Raw genomic sequence first — 15,149 nt, forward strand, 5'->3', positions numbered from 1 at the left:
GTTTGTGGTAATCATGAAATAAGTTGAGTGAGAGTACTTTGCATTATGGCTGGCATGGGCTTATGCATGTAATAAAGTTTAGATGCATCTCAATCTGCATTGCCATTTATATCAGAGCTTCTGCCAGCTAAAAAATGCCCTGAGCTCTCTGGGTAAAAGCTGGACACTGACTATGCTTCAGACCCTCTCTGCAATGGATTGACCTGGAGTATTTCAAACACGGCATCAAGGAATTACAGATGAGCAAAGGTAATCTACATCAGTGGGCTATAAAATATTTTCATAGTACATGTCACCAATAAAACATTTTGGGCACAGGGGATGCAGGGTTCTGGGAAGCTCGGTAGCCATGGCCAGCCACCTTGTGCTCAACAACACTGCCAAGATGCCCATCCTGAGGCTGGGCACCTGGAAGTCCCCTCCAGGCCAGGTCACAGAGGCTGTGCAGGTGTGATCGACATCAGGTACCACCACACTGACTGCACCTACATGTACCAGAACGAGCATGAGGTGTGAGTGGCCCAGGAGAAGCTCGGGGAGCAGGTGGTGAAGTGTGAGGACTTCCTCATCATCACAAGCTGTGGTGCACATACCAAGAGAAGGGGCTGATGAAAGGAGCCTCCCAGCTGTTTAGTGACCTAAAGCTGGAATACATGGCCCTGTATCTTATTCACTGGCCAACTGACTTTAAGCCTGGGAAGGAATTTTTTCCACTGGATGAATCAGGCAACGTGGTTCCCAGTGACACTGACATGTGGACACATGGGCAGCCATGGAAAAGCTGGTGAAAGCTATTGGCATCTCCAACTTCAACTATCTCCAAGTCGAGAGGATCTTAAACAAGCCTTGCTCGAAGTATAAACTGGGCAGCTAACCAGATTGAGTGTCACTCATACCTAACTCAGGAGAAGTGAATCCATCACCGCCAGTCCGAAGGTATCATGGTGACTGCCTATAGCTGCCCTGCAGCCTGTGGCTCTCCCGACAGGTCCTGGGCGAAGCCCAAAGACCCTTCCCTCCTGGAGGATCCCAGGATCAAGGCGATCACAGCCAAGCACAACAAAACTACAGCCCAGGTTCTGATCCAGTTCCCTTTGCAGAAGAACTTGGTTGTAATCCCCAAGTCTGTGACACCAAAACACATTGCTGAGAACTTCAAGGTCTTCAACTTTGAGCTGGGCAGCCAGGAGATGACCACCTTACTCAGCTACAGCAAGAACTGGGGGGTCTGTGCCTTGGTGAGCTGAGCCTCCCACAAGGATTACCTCTTCCATGAAGTTTTGAGGCCGTGGATGCCTGTTTGTCCACGAGTGATCTACACCTGTTGTTCCCACCTCATTTTTTCTTGCAAATGTATATGGCCTGTGTCACTCAGAGGTGGAACAGCAACCTAAAGGCTGGCCAGTGAGGGCTTGCCTAGCTTGCTGTAGGGTTTAGAGAGCAGTCCCCATGGAGCAGAAGTCTCTTCCAGTTTTCTTTGCCCTTCTTTTTGTCCAGCTGGGGAAAGTGCAACTTGAATACCCTTTTCTGACCAAGGAAAAGCAAAATGAGCAAAGTCAGAATTGTGTCACTAATAGTTGAGTTTTGATGCTTGGAACTATAATCCTTTCAGCAAGACTTCTCTTTGCTTCAAATAAAAATGCTTTTGTGAAAAAAACATATTGAGCACAGATTCCTACAGGTATATTTCTTAATTTAAAATTTTGATGCTTTTCCTGTTAATGTTATTATAGTATGCACATTATAAAGCATGCTCAAAAATAAAATTTTAGCAGGATAAAAAAATGAAATATTAGTTTTAGAATGTTATTCATTAATAATACAAAAAATCTTATGCTTTCACAAAAATTATCAATAGTAATATTTGTAATGAGCACAGTGTAATTAACTGTGGTGATGTCTTAAAATCTTAATTTAGCCCAGTGAACCGAAAGTCAGCTTCTAAGTTCAGTTAACTTGGATTTTTGGATTTAATGGCTGTCATCACTGAAAAAGTTACCTCACAAAGATCTGTCAATTCAAGTGGAAAAGTACATTATTGACTGCAATTTCTAAGTCACAATACTCAATATACAGCCTCATCCATAAACAATGCAAAGTTTTTTGCTACAATTTTCACACTAAATTTCTATCTTTCCTCTTGTCAATTGGTTATTCTTCAATATCGCTGACTGAGATGATGAAAACATTCTGGAATTAGGCAGTGGTGCTGGCTGCACAAATTTGTGAATAGACTAAAAACCCCTAAGCTGTACACTTTAAAAGGGGGGATATTTTTAATTGTTATGTTTATTTCAATAGCTTTTGGGGTACATGTGGTATTTGCTTACATGGATAAGTTCTTCAGTGGGGATTTCTTTGATTTTGGTGCACCTATCACCTGAGTAGCAAACCCAATTTACAGTCTTTTATCTCTCAGTCTCCTCCCAGCCTTCCCCTGTGAGTTTCCAAAGTCCGTTATATCATTCTTCTGCCTTTGCATCCTCACTTACAAGTGAGAACATACGATATTTGGTTTTCCATTCCTGAGATGCTTCACTTGGAATAATGGCAGAATAATGGCCTCCAGCTTCATCCAAGTTGCTACAGAAGACATTTTTCTTTCCTTTGTGTGGCTGAGCAGTGTTCCGTGGTGTATCTATGCCACATTTTCTTCAGCCATGCAGCTGATATGCACTTAGGTTGTCTCCTACTTTTGCAGTTGCAAATTGTACTGCTATAAACACGTGTGTGCATGTGTCAAAAAGGGGGAAATTTTATGATATGCAAATTGTATCTCTATTTTTAAAATACGCATCAGAAGATTTTTGACAAATGGTTCAAAACCCAGTGAAACTGTTCTTTTAGATTTTAAAACAGATTACAAGTTTATCTTTCCAACTTTCTTCACTATAAAGATGTGAAAGTTTTCCCAGGTTACCTTCTTATATCATTTGGGCAATAAATGCACAGAATGATAGAAATATTTCTAAGCATCCATTCTCAAAACAATCTTGTTATTAAATAACTTTCTTTCAAAAAAAACCTAACTCCCTCCCTCATCATGAAAACACCATTTTTACTAGGAAGGAAGAAAAGTAATTGTGCCTTGTTTTTCTCTTCAAAGTGTCTCCTAGATAAGAGACCGTTAATGGCCACTTGGCGCCACAAGAAAAGGCCAGCAAATTTAAAACACTTGTCTTTTTGTAAAAACAGATAACTGCAAACAAAATCTTCACGATCATTCTCTATCTTGGCGCAAAGTATTTCAAAGATCCTCTCATTTTATGCAGCCCTCTCGCTGGTTTTTGTTGTTTTGTTTTTTGAGACAGAGTCTCACTCTGTCACCCAAGCTGGAGTGCAATGGCACAATCATGGTTCACTGCAGCCCCGACTTACTGGACTCAAGTGATCCTCCTGCCTTAGCCCCCCCCAGGTTGCTGGGACTACAGGTATGCACCACCACATCCAGTTAAATTTTTTTAAATTTAAGTAGAGATGAGATCTTGCTGTGTTGCCCAGGCTGGTCTCGAACGGCTGGGCTCAAGCAATCCTCTGACCCAGCTTCCCAAAGTGCTGGGATTACAGGCATGAGCCATCACATCCAGCCAGCTCTCTCACTTTTTACAATCAGATTAATAGCATCTGTGATCTCCTATAGCTCATTCTGCCCTTCTGACTTCAACTGCTCTGCAACACTAGTTTGCCTGTGAGTTACTACCCAGCCAATCAATTTCCCAAGTGATATTACCTTCATACTGCTATCCAGCATCCTCTTTTAATTCCCGTGAAAGCTACCACTCCATCAAATGTCATTTTAAACAATTGTTCCATAAGAACACTGTTTCTTGTGGAGAAGTTATTTACAATTGAGAACACATCTTTCCTGGCATATTTTCTATAATTGCTTCACCAAATAACAGCACTAGTTATGTTTTATTATCTAAGATTGTGCTTCACCCAGCTGTAAAGCAAGCACTACTTGATTTGTTTCCATACTTGTTTCTTTAAAGTTTTCTCCGCATCTATCAGCAATATTTGCTAGCTAAAGATGAATATTCTTATTCAATCCTTCAAAAAGGATATTTTGACCGTGGTGTGAGCTAGCCACTGTTACAGGTGCTGAGGAAGTAATGAAGAAAATTCGGTTTTCGTGGACCTATGTTCCTATGAGCGACCACAACGAGCAAATTTTTTAAAAATCTAACGTATATCAGGGTAAGTGCTCCAAAGGAACATTCAACAGGTTCTTGGGACAGGGAGTGAGAGCATGAGCCATTTTAGATGATGAGGAAGATCTCTCTGAGGAGGTGAGGTCTGAGCAAAGGCCTGAATGTGTGGAGGGGTAAACTGTAAATTATCTGTATCTGGCAGAAGGTGCAGCAGTGCAAGGAGGACCCCTAGGCAGGAGTTTGCTGGGTGGGACTGACCCACGGGAGGCCAGTGTGGCTGGAAGCAGAGACAGATTGGGAAGTGGAAGGACCAGAGGACAGAAGGCAGCCTGGGAGAGGTCACGCAGGGCCTGAGGGCTAGGGTGAGGATGATGGATTTCATTCTGAGCAAGATAGGAAGCCAGTGTAGGGGGCTAATTTAGGTTTAAGAAGATTTAGATTTAAGAAGATCTCTCCAGCCTACTGTGGAGAAGAGACTGCAACACGGCAGGACAGGAACAAGGGACCAATTTCAGTTGTGCAGATGAGAGAGGGACTGAAATGCTGTTGATGAGAGAGTCAGACAGTAAAAGATTTGGACATATTTTGACATAGAACCCATGAGATTAGCTGACAGCTTTGGATATAGGATGAGAGAGAAAGAAGATAGGACACACATGCTTTTTAACATAAACACCTGAGGAAGGCAGCAGCCACATGTGGAGGAGGAGAAGGCTGAGGGAGAGACGAGCAGCAGCGTTCAAGAACTCACTTTGGACGCGTGAAGCTGCAGAAGACTAGAGATCCCGGGAAGATGTCGGGAAACCAGTGGCTTTCAAGAGTCAGGCATTACAGGGGAGGCGTTTGGAATGGAATACAAATTTAGGACTTGTCAGTATATTAAAAGCCTCATCACTATAGTTTTTTTCGTGTATTATTTCAGCTGTATTTATTGCAGTAGGAAGAATAAGCATTTCCCGTGGTCATATGCACCTTTTTTTTTTCTCACTACTAATAAACCTCAAAAGAGGCATTTAAGCACTTTCCATTACACTAATTTACATTTTGAGAGATACTGCATTGAATAGTACATGATTTTAAGTCAGTTAAAAAAAGATTGCAGACATTTTTACTGTCTTTTTCAGAGCATAATGGATTCCACTCTTTTTAGACAAGATCTCAAGATGTAAGAGAGTTAGGTGAAGGGCTTCATTAGTGACTGTGGCTGTAAACTTGTATTTATACATCTACTGAGTAACTTCACTGAAAAGGAGATAGTTCTGAAAGCAAAACTGTCGCTGTCGCCTTTTCTCTTGTATAGCCGTGTTTGCCTTATCATTACAATTCAACCCGCCCTCTCTTTGCCGACATCGTCTTAAACCATGTGCCCATTTTGCAATGACTGGTTGCATTAAGACTAGACAACATCAGCCATAAATCCACTTTGCCTGACACATGTAAACTGCCATCCATGATTGCAAAGTGTGACAAGGGAAAGGTGCCACCCTCCACCTCTTGAGGAATTTGGTTTTTCTCAGGACACTCCCCTTCCCTGTCAAGAAATGTAACCACTATTTAGTCTGCGTGAAGGGGCGAGTGCCTGTCCATGCATTATGTATTAGTAGACTGTAGAGCTTAATGTCTTTCTAACTTTTTAGAAAAGATAAATATAAATAGAAATTATAATATTTTCTTTTTTTTTTTTTTGAGACAGGGTCCTACTCTGTCACCCAGGCTGGGGTGCAGTGGCATGATCTCAGCTCACTGTGGCGTCAGCATCCCAGGCTCAAATGGTCCTCTCGCCTCATCCTCCCAAGTAGCTGGGACCACAGGTGTGCGCCACCGCACCTGCCTGATTTTTGCACTTTTTGTAGAAATGGTGCAATGCTTTTTTCCACATCTCGGTGAATCACCTTCGGCATCCTTTGGAGCTCTGATTCAGTGCTCACCCTCCATCTAGTCCTTTTTACTGTCAAAGAAGGTGACAAATAAAGCTGCTACCGTGCCAGAATGAGGACTGGCCCTGGCTCCTGAGCAAAGAGGATTCCCATTAACACCCCGACTGTCACGCACCCCAGTGACACAGAAGAATGAAAGATGAAGTTCAATTCCTGCACTAAAACAGAAAACATTAAAAAGCAAGTGTCTCTTGTTAAACTTTAAAGGCTTACCTATAGACCATGTAAAAATGAAAACTGTGCTAATTTTCTTTCCTGGGGTAATTGCTATTAAGTTGTTTTTGTAGGCTAACTGAAAAATAGTTTATTTTTACCTTTGTGGTCTTCTTAGTAAAACTGGCTACTCAAAGTGGATTAGGAACCTGAACTTCTTTCCTTAGGAAAATTTCATGCCAAATGTAAAAAAAAAAGAGAGAGAGAGAAAATGATTTAGAAATTGTTTTATTTTTTATTTAATACTCTATCTGAAACTGAAAACTTTTGAGTTTTACTCAGCAGCAAAAAAGGCAATGTTCCCTCTTCAGAAACACTAAGTCAATATAAGGTAAAAGACGTTTATTTCTCAGTAAAACTGAGATTTGAGGAGGTGGCAAGAATGTGAATGACTCTCCTAAATTTGCTGGCGCCAATTCCTTGGCTGCTAATCAACATAGGCAGGTCCCTAAATATAGGGCTACATGTCTAAGACACCCCTTTCTCTTTTTATTCACAGAAACCCAAACTGGAGAACATGTTCAGTGAAGCAACCAGGACTAAATCATTTGAAATGCATTAGCCAGCACGCGCTCCAAATTAACTCAACACCAGTCACATGTGTCTGGGGGAGTCTTCCCTGAAAGGTGGCATGAGTTGATTGGACCCCGGGAGTAACGCTGCACAGCATGGCCCCAGATCTGCTACTAACCATGCACTGCACAGGGAAGGCTGCTTGTTACTAAGGCCTCTATGGAATCAGGGGGAACGGCCAACAAACCAGTGCAGAGCCTGCAAAAGTCAGACAGAAGGAGGATGAGACATGGTTTTTTTCAAGAAGGAAAGACTCAGTTCATGTGGAAGAGTTTCCTTAAGGATAAAGGAAGTATCCAGAACCCACTCTGAGAAAGGGAGATGGCTTCATGCTTTCCTCTCCCACTCTCACACCTGCAGGAAAATCAGATTTCCTCATGGTCCTGTCATTTTCTCAGGCCTGAGAGGAGGGACACTTCCCCCCCCCACAGCCCCAGTCTCAGTGGCCCTAGCAAGACAAGAAACAGACTCCAGCTTCTGAGAGATTAGGTAGGAGACTCATTCGGCCTGGTTCAGCTACTACCTTAGCTGTAGATTTTGAACAAGTTTCAAAAATGAATGAAAGTAGCTTTTTTATGAATCTGGGCCAGATCTCCTGCTTGCCCCTCCAGAGCTGCTCCCTGCCCTTGCCTGCCCCAGAAGGCTGACCGGTGAGCCCCTTTGGGCTGCTGATGGACCCGTGCTCCTACCCATGCCCAAAAAGCAGAGAAAAGGGAGTGGTTATCAGAATGTGGAAGAAGAGAGGGAAAGAGACAGTGCCACCTTGAGAGAAGCAGTGCCTTCAGGTAAAAGGCCACTGCCAGTGATATGGACCGGAGACAGGGAAATGCTGGAGGAAGACGCTTCCTCAGCGAAGACGCCCCTCCAGCCTGGACACCTGTGGCCCTAAATGAGAACAGGCATTCCTGTTTTCACACCCAAAAAGTGGCCTTTTGGTCTGCCACGCCCCCTATCCTGTGCCCATATAAACCCTGAACCCCAGGCTCCAGCTCAGACCAGCAGAGGAGGAGATGAGACAAGCAGACGAACAGCAGAACGACTTGGCAGAGAAAGAGAGGGGAGGGGAACACCTGAACTCTGGAGGAGTTCAGCCACGGTGATCAGAGAGGAGTCTGGCTGCTGGACAGCCCACTCCAGGGGAAGATCATTCCCACTCCATTCCCCTCCTTCCAGCTCCCTATCTATCCTGCCGAGAGACACCCCCACCATGCAATAAAACCTCGCATTCATTCTTCAAGCCTGTGTGTGACCTGATGCTTCCGGGATGCTGGGCAAGAGCTCAGGATAAGGAAAGGTGTCACGCTGGCCCCCTGCCCTTGAGAAAAGGCAAAGGGTCCACTGAGCTGTTTAACACTTAAAGCCATCTGTGGATGGCAAGGCTGAGAGAATATGGTAACATTGGGGTTGCAGGCACCCACCCCAAGACACTACCATGGGACCAGCACCCAAAGCGCCCACCCTAGCCTCTGCACCTGCCCACCTGAGTGCTCTCCCTCCCGCAAGGGGTTTGAGCAGTGGTGGCAACCAAACAGGTCCTGTGAGGGGGATCAGGGAACTCTCCCGTTTTACCAGCCCACAGAGATGAAGACACCTCGGGGACGGTGGGGGGAGTCAGGAGATGTGTACCATGACTGCACCATCTTTCCACCCCCTGATCTCCTGTTGAGGGTTCCCACTGATCAAACCCAAGAAGCCAGAGGGGAAGAGAGCTCCTCAATGTTGCCAGTGTGCTGGAGCAAAGAGAGGAGCGCAGATGATCCAGGAGCAAATAGAAGACAACCAGCACAGTTCCCAAATGTGAGAAACTGATTACAGCAGAATCTACTTGAGGCACATTTTAAATATACACCCGAATTCCTCAGACTCCCCCACTCCCAATTTCAGAGCTGGTATGTCAGGGTGGGACCGAAATAATTTATGTTTTAAAAAAATATGTATATATATCTTACGGCCGAGCGCAGTGGCTCACACCTGTAATCCCTGCACTCTGGAAGGCTGAGGCAGGTGGATCACCTGAGGTCAGGAGTTTGAGACCAGCCTGGCCAACATGGTGAAACCCTGTCTCTACTGAAAAACACAAAAATTAGCTGGATGTGATGGCTTGCATCTGTAATCCCAGCTACTCAGGAGGCTGAGGCAGGAGAATTGCTTGAACCCAGAAGTCAGAGGTTGCAGTGAGCCAAGATCATGCCACTGCACTCCAGCCTGGGCAACAGAGCAAGATTCCGTCTAAAAAAAAAAAAAAAAAAAAAAAAACACCTTAAATTATTCCAGTGCACAACCGTGTTTGGGATGTCTGGCCTTATGAGACACACAAATGACCTTCAAGGTTTCAAAGCAGGTCCCATAATCCCTTCTCACCACAAAATCAGGCCCAACAAGACCATATCATCTTGGTCAGGTATAGTGGCTCATGTCTGTAATCCTAGCACTTTGGGAGGCCAAGGAGGGCAGATCACCTGAGGTCAGGAGTTCAAGACCAGTCTGGCCAACACAGTGAAAACCTATTTCTACTAAAAATACAAAAAATCAGCTGGGTGTGGTAGTGCACACCTGTATTTCCAGCTACTTGGGAGACTGAGGCAGGAGAATCGCTTGAACCCAAGAGGTAAAGGTTATAGTGAGCTGAGATCGCCATTGTACTCCAGTGTGGGCAACAAGAGTGAAATTCCATGTGAAAAAAAAAAAAGAAATAATCTATAAAGCAATTACATTTAGAAATATTCTAGTGTCCTGTCTGGAGTGGCACTTATCAAAGAAACATTACTTTCTATCCTTAAGTACTAGCCCCTAGGACAGCTGAACCTAAGAATACATTTTGTTCACTTAAACTCATTATTGTCCTTTTACCCCCTGAGTAGAAAATATAAATAATAGCTCCAAAAGAAACACCCAGTTCCTTGAAAATGCTTCACAGGAAGCCAGTCTCTCAACTTGAGATAGTATCAGGCTCCAATGGCTAAAGGAGACCGTATTTCCACAGAGACCCTTCATTAACAAGGCACACCATTCAGAAGTTTCACTTAAAGATCATTCTCTCCATTATTGTCATTGAAGTGAAGCCAAAAGCGGAAAAAAAATTGACAGTCTGAACTCTAGAAACTTGGCTTCAGAAATGTCTATTAATCCAATACAATTCAATACAAGAAAGCTTAAAAACTCCTGGTAATCCTCAAGGTGCTCTTCAAATCGAAATGGATTCTGTGAAAGCTGCTTTCACCTACCATCATTAAGGAAAATTCCATTTTAACTCATCTCTGAGAAGGGAGGACATGAAGAAAGATATCATGCCTGGGAATACAGAACATTGTAAACACTGGGACCCCAGGAAGGCGAAACAGGAGGGATGTGCCTAATCCAGACCTTGCCTTCACCTGCTGCCACAGGTTCCAGATCTAGCAACTGCTCATTTTCCTAGGAAATTAAATGGAGATGATGTCTCATAATTTCCAATCACACAGCACAATTAAATGGCAAGTTGTTTTCCGCAAAAGTCGTTTTATAGTTAAAGCACCCAACTTTAAAAGAAGTTTGGGGAGGAGTCTGCGGGGCAGGGGAATTAAAGCAGAGATATTTATTTCCTTACATGGCCAGAGTAACAAAAAGACTGCATTTAACGGCAGGAGTTGCAAAGCGTAGGTTTACCCATGTGGTGTATGGGTCCCACGAGCCGTGGCTGGGATTGCTGGAATCCTGAGTCCTGCTTCCTGCCAGGTTATTAATCTGCCATGTAAGCTTGAGCCAAGGCACTGAAATGTCTCCTTTTATCAATTTCCCACATGAGAGATGAAAATAAAAATATACCTACCTTTCAAATCCTATCGGATTCATAATTCCTTTTTCTACTGGTGTGTCCCACTGTATCCAGTAGATTATATCCCTAAATGCACTGAAATGCTACTTACAAGGAACAAGAAATCAAATGGTTAACAAGTGGTGTTTTAACTACTCTCAAGGAGTTGACTTTAAAAGCACTCATTTACAAGAGTGGCTAAGAGGTCAGGTGCTAGAGACAGACAGCTCTGTTTTCTTACTGTAACAAGAAAATATTTTGTGATAGATTAACCAACATTTTCTCCTTTCCCCTTCATTCCTGTGATCCCATGACCCTTCTCCTCTGTGTACCAGGACCTTCTGCATTTACTGTGTCAATGACAGTTTATTGATTACCAGGGATACATGTTCCCTCCCCACCATAATGTAAGGATGTTTCTGGAAAGTGACTGCCTCTCCCGCCCTCTTGAGCTAGGCAGAGGCCATGAAACTGAGTTCCTGCCAAAGCAACATGGGTAAAAATGATACACACTTCTTCAGGACCATGTGCAGGATTATTAGCAAGACATGGAACAGAATAGGATGCTTCATTCAGCAGGGAGAGTCCTTAAGTCAATCAGGAAAATAGACATGGCCCTCCTCTCCTGTGAGCCTTTCAGCATCACATTCTTCCTGAGAATCTGTATAGCCACCTCCCTGGCAAAAACCTGGCATGTGCCTCCTTAAAAATCAAGCTCCGCATCTGCTGACTCCTTATAATATGCCAAGATCTTTCACATAACAAACACAAAATTTCATTTTTAAGAAAGGAAGAATTATCTCCACCTAACAGAGGAGAAAACTAGAGTCAAAAAGATGTAAGTGGCTTGTCCAAGGTTGTTCAAATAGAATTCATCAGCACTGAGGTTTGAAACCAGAATTTCTGGCTTCAATACAGTGATGCTCACACCAGCACAGCTTCCTCTTCTGGACAGCGTGCCCAAGGAACCCCTAGCTCTCAACTGCTGTCACACTCCACCTCAGGCGTTCAGTGCAAAATCTGAGGATGACAAATTATAATCCACCTGTCTCAAGAGGCAGCTTACTAAGACTCTGAGGAAAAAGAAGTGTTTTTCTAAATTGTTTGATCCACATGAATGCATAGGCCACAGGGTCCAGCCATCTGTCCACCATTATCCTTGTGTAACTGACCATTGCCAGGTGTCACGACAGCCGGCATGATTAGTAGAAACCAAGTTCAATGCAATTAATCATGCAAACTTGAACTCTCAATGTCCAATACTATTAAAAACATGCCATAAACTCAGAGCACTATAAAGAATTAGTGACCAAAATGGAGATAGAAATAAGGCTTTGGATGTATCTGATTCACGTTTAAATCAAGCCTGATACACATCTGCCTACCAGGGACTCTCTCTCAACTCACTATTGCTGTCAATGAAAAATTTATGTGACCTGAACACATATGGATTTCAGATCATGTGACCCACTGTAGAAGAACCTCAGACAAGCCCCCTGTGAACCCTTCCCTTTGCTTATTCCAACCAATTACCCCAATACATTGCAGACCTACCGGCAAGAGACACAAGGAGTGCAATGCCTAGGTTGCCATGGCAGCCCCCCCAATGACCCCCTTGAGAAGGGCTCCCATTTGCCAACCCCATCCCTTCCATTATGGGACTACAGCACATTTATCACATTAGCTTCCCAAGTGGGCTTCCAGACTGTCTGTGCTATTGATCGTTTTAGCAATGTAGGTAAGAAATTAGAGTGATGGGTTGGCAACTTCCTGTGTAGTTCTTTCTTCACTTCTTAAAGTCTGGTGCTAATTTAATCCATGTAAGAACACTGTGCTGCTTGGGTGCCCTGATGGTGATTCAAGAACTGGGTATTTATCTGCAAGACTCATCGCAGCTCACTGACTGTGCATATGTCCCTGGCTGATGTAAGATGCAAGATCAGGCACCAAAGTCTTGTTAGGTCGAAAGCAAAGATTGAGAACAAATAAAGGAGCCAACAAGACAGAAAATACCAAAGCCAGGGGAGGGAAGCTTTGCATTGTTCTCCAAAGGATCACAGAGCTGGATTTGAGAGTCAGTGGGAAGGAGGGAACTGCACTTCTTCTGCCAAGGGAAACCACACACCGCGAGCATTTACCTCCTACAAGTCAGCTCCCATGGCGCCCAGTCCCAGTGTATCCCAAGGCATCATCACACAAATATATTCAACCAAGGAAAGCCAGAAACAGGGATAAATGATCCCCACAGGAAACCAAATGCCAGCAAGCAGCTCCCTTCCCCCACGCCTCCTCTCTCCCTTCTTTCTCCTCTTCCTCCTCCTCCTTTTCTTCCTCTTCCTCCTTCCTCCTAATGCTTTTTGGATGATTCTGAAAACTTTCATTCCCTGGGCTGGAGTGACTCACTGCACTATGAATTCTAATTTTAACCCCACTCCCAACTTACCGGTGACTGAGCAAAGCTGGGGGCCAATTAATTTCTTCAACCTCCTTACCCCCAAAAGAGAGATTGGCAAGCAGTTTTGCCAAAGACTTGACCATCTGAGAAATGGCCACTTACTGAGACTTGGGCCAAAGCCCTTCAATCAAAGGAACCCTATCCTAACCTGATTCTCATTATTGTCCCACCCCCCAGCGGCCTTTTTAGATTATTTTTTCCTAATTGCCCCCAACCTATAAAATTTTAATACCACAGATATCTAGATACTGTGTAAGAGTTTGTGTATTCTCTATGTATATTTGTAATTTATACATAAAAATAGTAAGGTTTTTTTGCCCCCAAGGACCAATTTTTACCATCTGGGAGAAAATATACAGGCTTAAGTTCACACACAAAGTGTGGCTGTTTGATAGCAAGGTATGTCCTGTTGAGTGGAGAGAATTGAGCCTAGGAAATGCTAAAAGGAACCAATTAGGAGAAAGAGTACAGAGGAAGCAGGGGGACCCAAGACCAGTTTATATATTTTATAATATTGTCAAGGACTGGACTTGAAGCTAGACCTCACAGACCCAGGAGTATCTATTTATTGACGAAAGGCATAAAGATCACCTCCGATTGCTGAAACTGCTGCCTCCCCCACAATTTGACAGGATCCGTTTTTAAAGGAAATCTTATGCCAGGACTGATTTTAACTCATGAGAACGGGCTTTATCATAGCAAAGCCCTTTCCTCTGCCCCTCCACCCCCACCATGGGACACCCAGTCGTGCCGAATCTCTTCAGCCGTCTAGCAGTCCAACACCAGCCTCAACCCCTTCTGCAGTGCTCTGTGCTAGTCAGGCTATTACAGTGCTCTATAATTAGCCAAGAGTAATTTAGGCCTATATTTGTATTATATTTGTATTCCTCATCTCCCTGATTAAGTCTCCAGATTATGTGAAGGTGTTACACACACACACACACACACACACACACACAGAAGAGAGAGAGAGAGAGAGACTTAACTCAGCAGCAATTAACTGCAATGCTTTTAAAGCTTAGTTTTCATTTCATAGTTCTTTATGAGTCAGAAAAAAAATACCAACAGCTACTAAAATCAAGTTTTATTTTACAGCTGGTTAAAAAGGCAGTGAGTGGCTTGAGAGGCACTATTATCTAAAGCAACATTTGTGAATATTTTCCTATTCTGCCTCATTTCTAGCTGTCAAAATTTCTTACACACACAAACACCATGGATGAAAATATATTTGGGCAAGATTTAGCTGAAGTGGGCATTGCTTACTGCTGGTTTGAATGTATCCCCCAAAGTTCATGTGTTGGATGTTGAAAACTTAATCCTCAATGCAACAGGGTTGAGAGGTGGCACCTTTAAGGTGGTTAGCTCATGAATAGATTAACGCTGTTGTCTCAGGAGTACCCAGGATTAGTCATCACAAAAGTGGATTCCTGATAAAAGGATGAGTTTGACCCCTTCCTTTCTTCTCTCATGTTCTGTTGTCCTTCTGCCCACCACTGTGGGATGATACAGCAAGAAGGCCCTCACCAGATGCTACTACCTTGATGTTGGACCTCATAGTCTACAGAATTGTGAGAAATACACTTTTTTCTTTATAAATTACCCAGTCTGTGGTATTCTGATATAGCAACACAGAAAGGATTAAGACATTCACAAAGATAGTGTTGGAAAGAACACTCAAGGTCTGTGACCCCTTTTGGAATACCAACATTTTATTTTTGACAATGCTTAAGTTTAGGACAATTAGTGACATCCTCATTTATTATCTAAAACTGAAGATGCTAAGCCTCTAAAAATGCAACCCTCATAAGAGTTATTCTCAGACAGCTGAGAGTAAAGAGTACAAGAAAGATGGAATCACTCAGCTGTCAAACACTTGTTGAAAGGGTCCTTGATTTACCGGAAGCTTGTAGACCTGGTTATTTGCAGCACCAGTGAGCATAGGTCCCTCTCTGGAATTTAGTGTTCACTTGGGGATCTGAGCTTGCCCCTGGGGTACATGTTGACATAACTGTTCTCAAAGGTCAGTT

At 43.5% G+C, this 15,149-nt stretch overlaps 1 long non-coding RNA gene and 1 pseudogene across 1 annotated transcript; both read left to right on the forward strand.

Moving 5' to 3' along the window:
• Window positions 1-349: 349 nt before the first annotated feature.
• Window positions 350-1,394, forward strand: LOC108309577 (annotated as a pseudogene).
• A 1,894-nt stretch (window positions 1,395-3,288) lies between these two features.
• LOC108309584 lies at window positions 3,289-7,093 on the forward strand. The gene is made up of 3 exons (XR_001827401.2): window positions 3,289-3,431; window positions 5,845-5,962; window positions 6,801-7,093. It is a non-coding gene; the product is annotated as an uncharacterized LOC108309584 (long non-coding RNA).
• Window positions 7,094-15,149: the final 8,056 nt, after the last annotated feature.

The sequence above is a fragment of the Cebus imitator genome, unplaced genomic scaffold (genome assembly GCF_001604975.1).
Source record: "Cebus imitator isolate Cc_AM_T3 unplaced genomic scaffold, Cebus_imitator-1.0 Scaffold94, whole genome shotgun sequence".
Lineage (NCBI taxonomy): Eukaryota > Metazoa > Chordata > Mammalia > Primates > Cebidae > Cebus > Cebus imitator.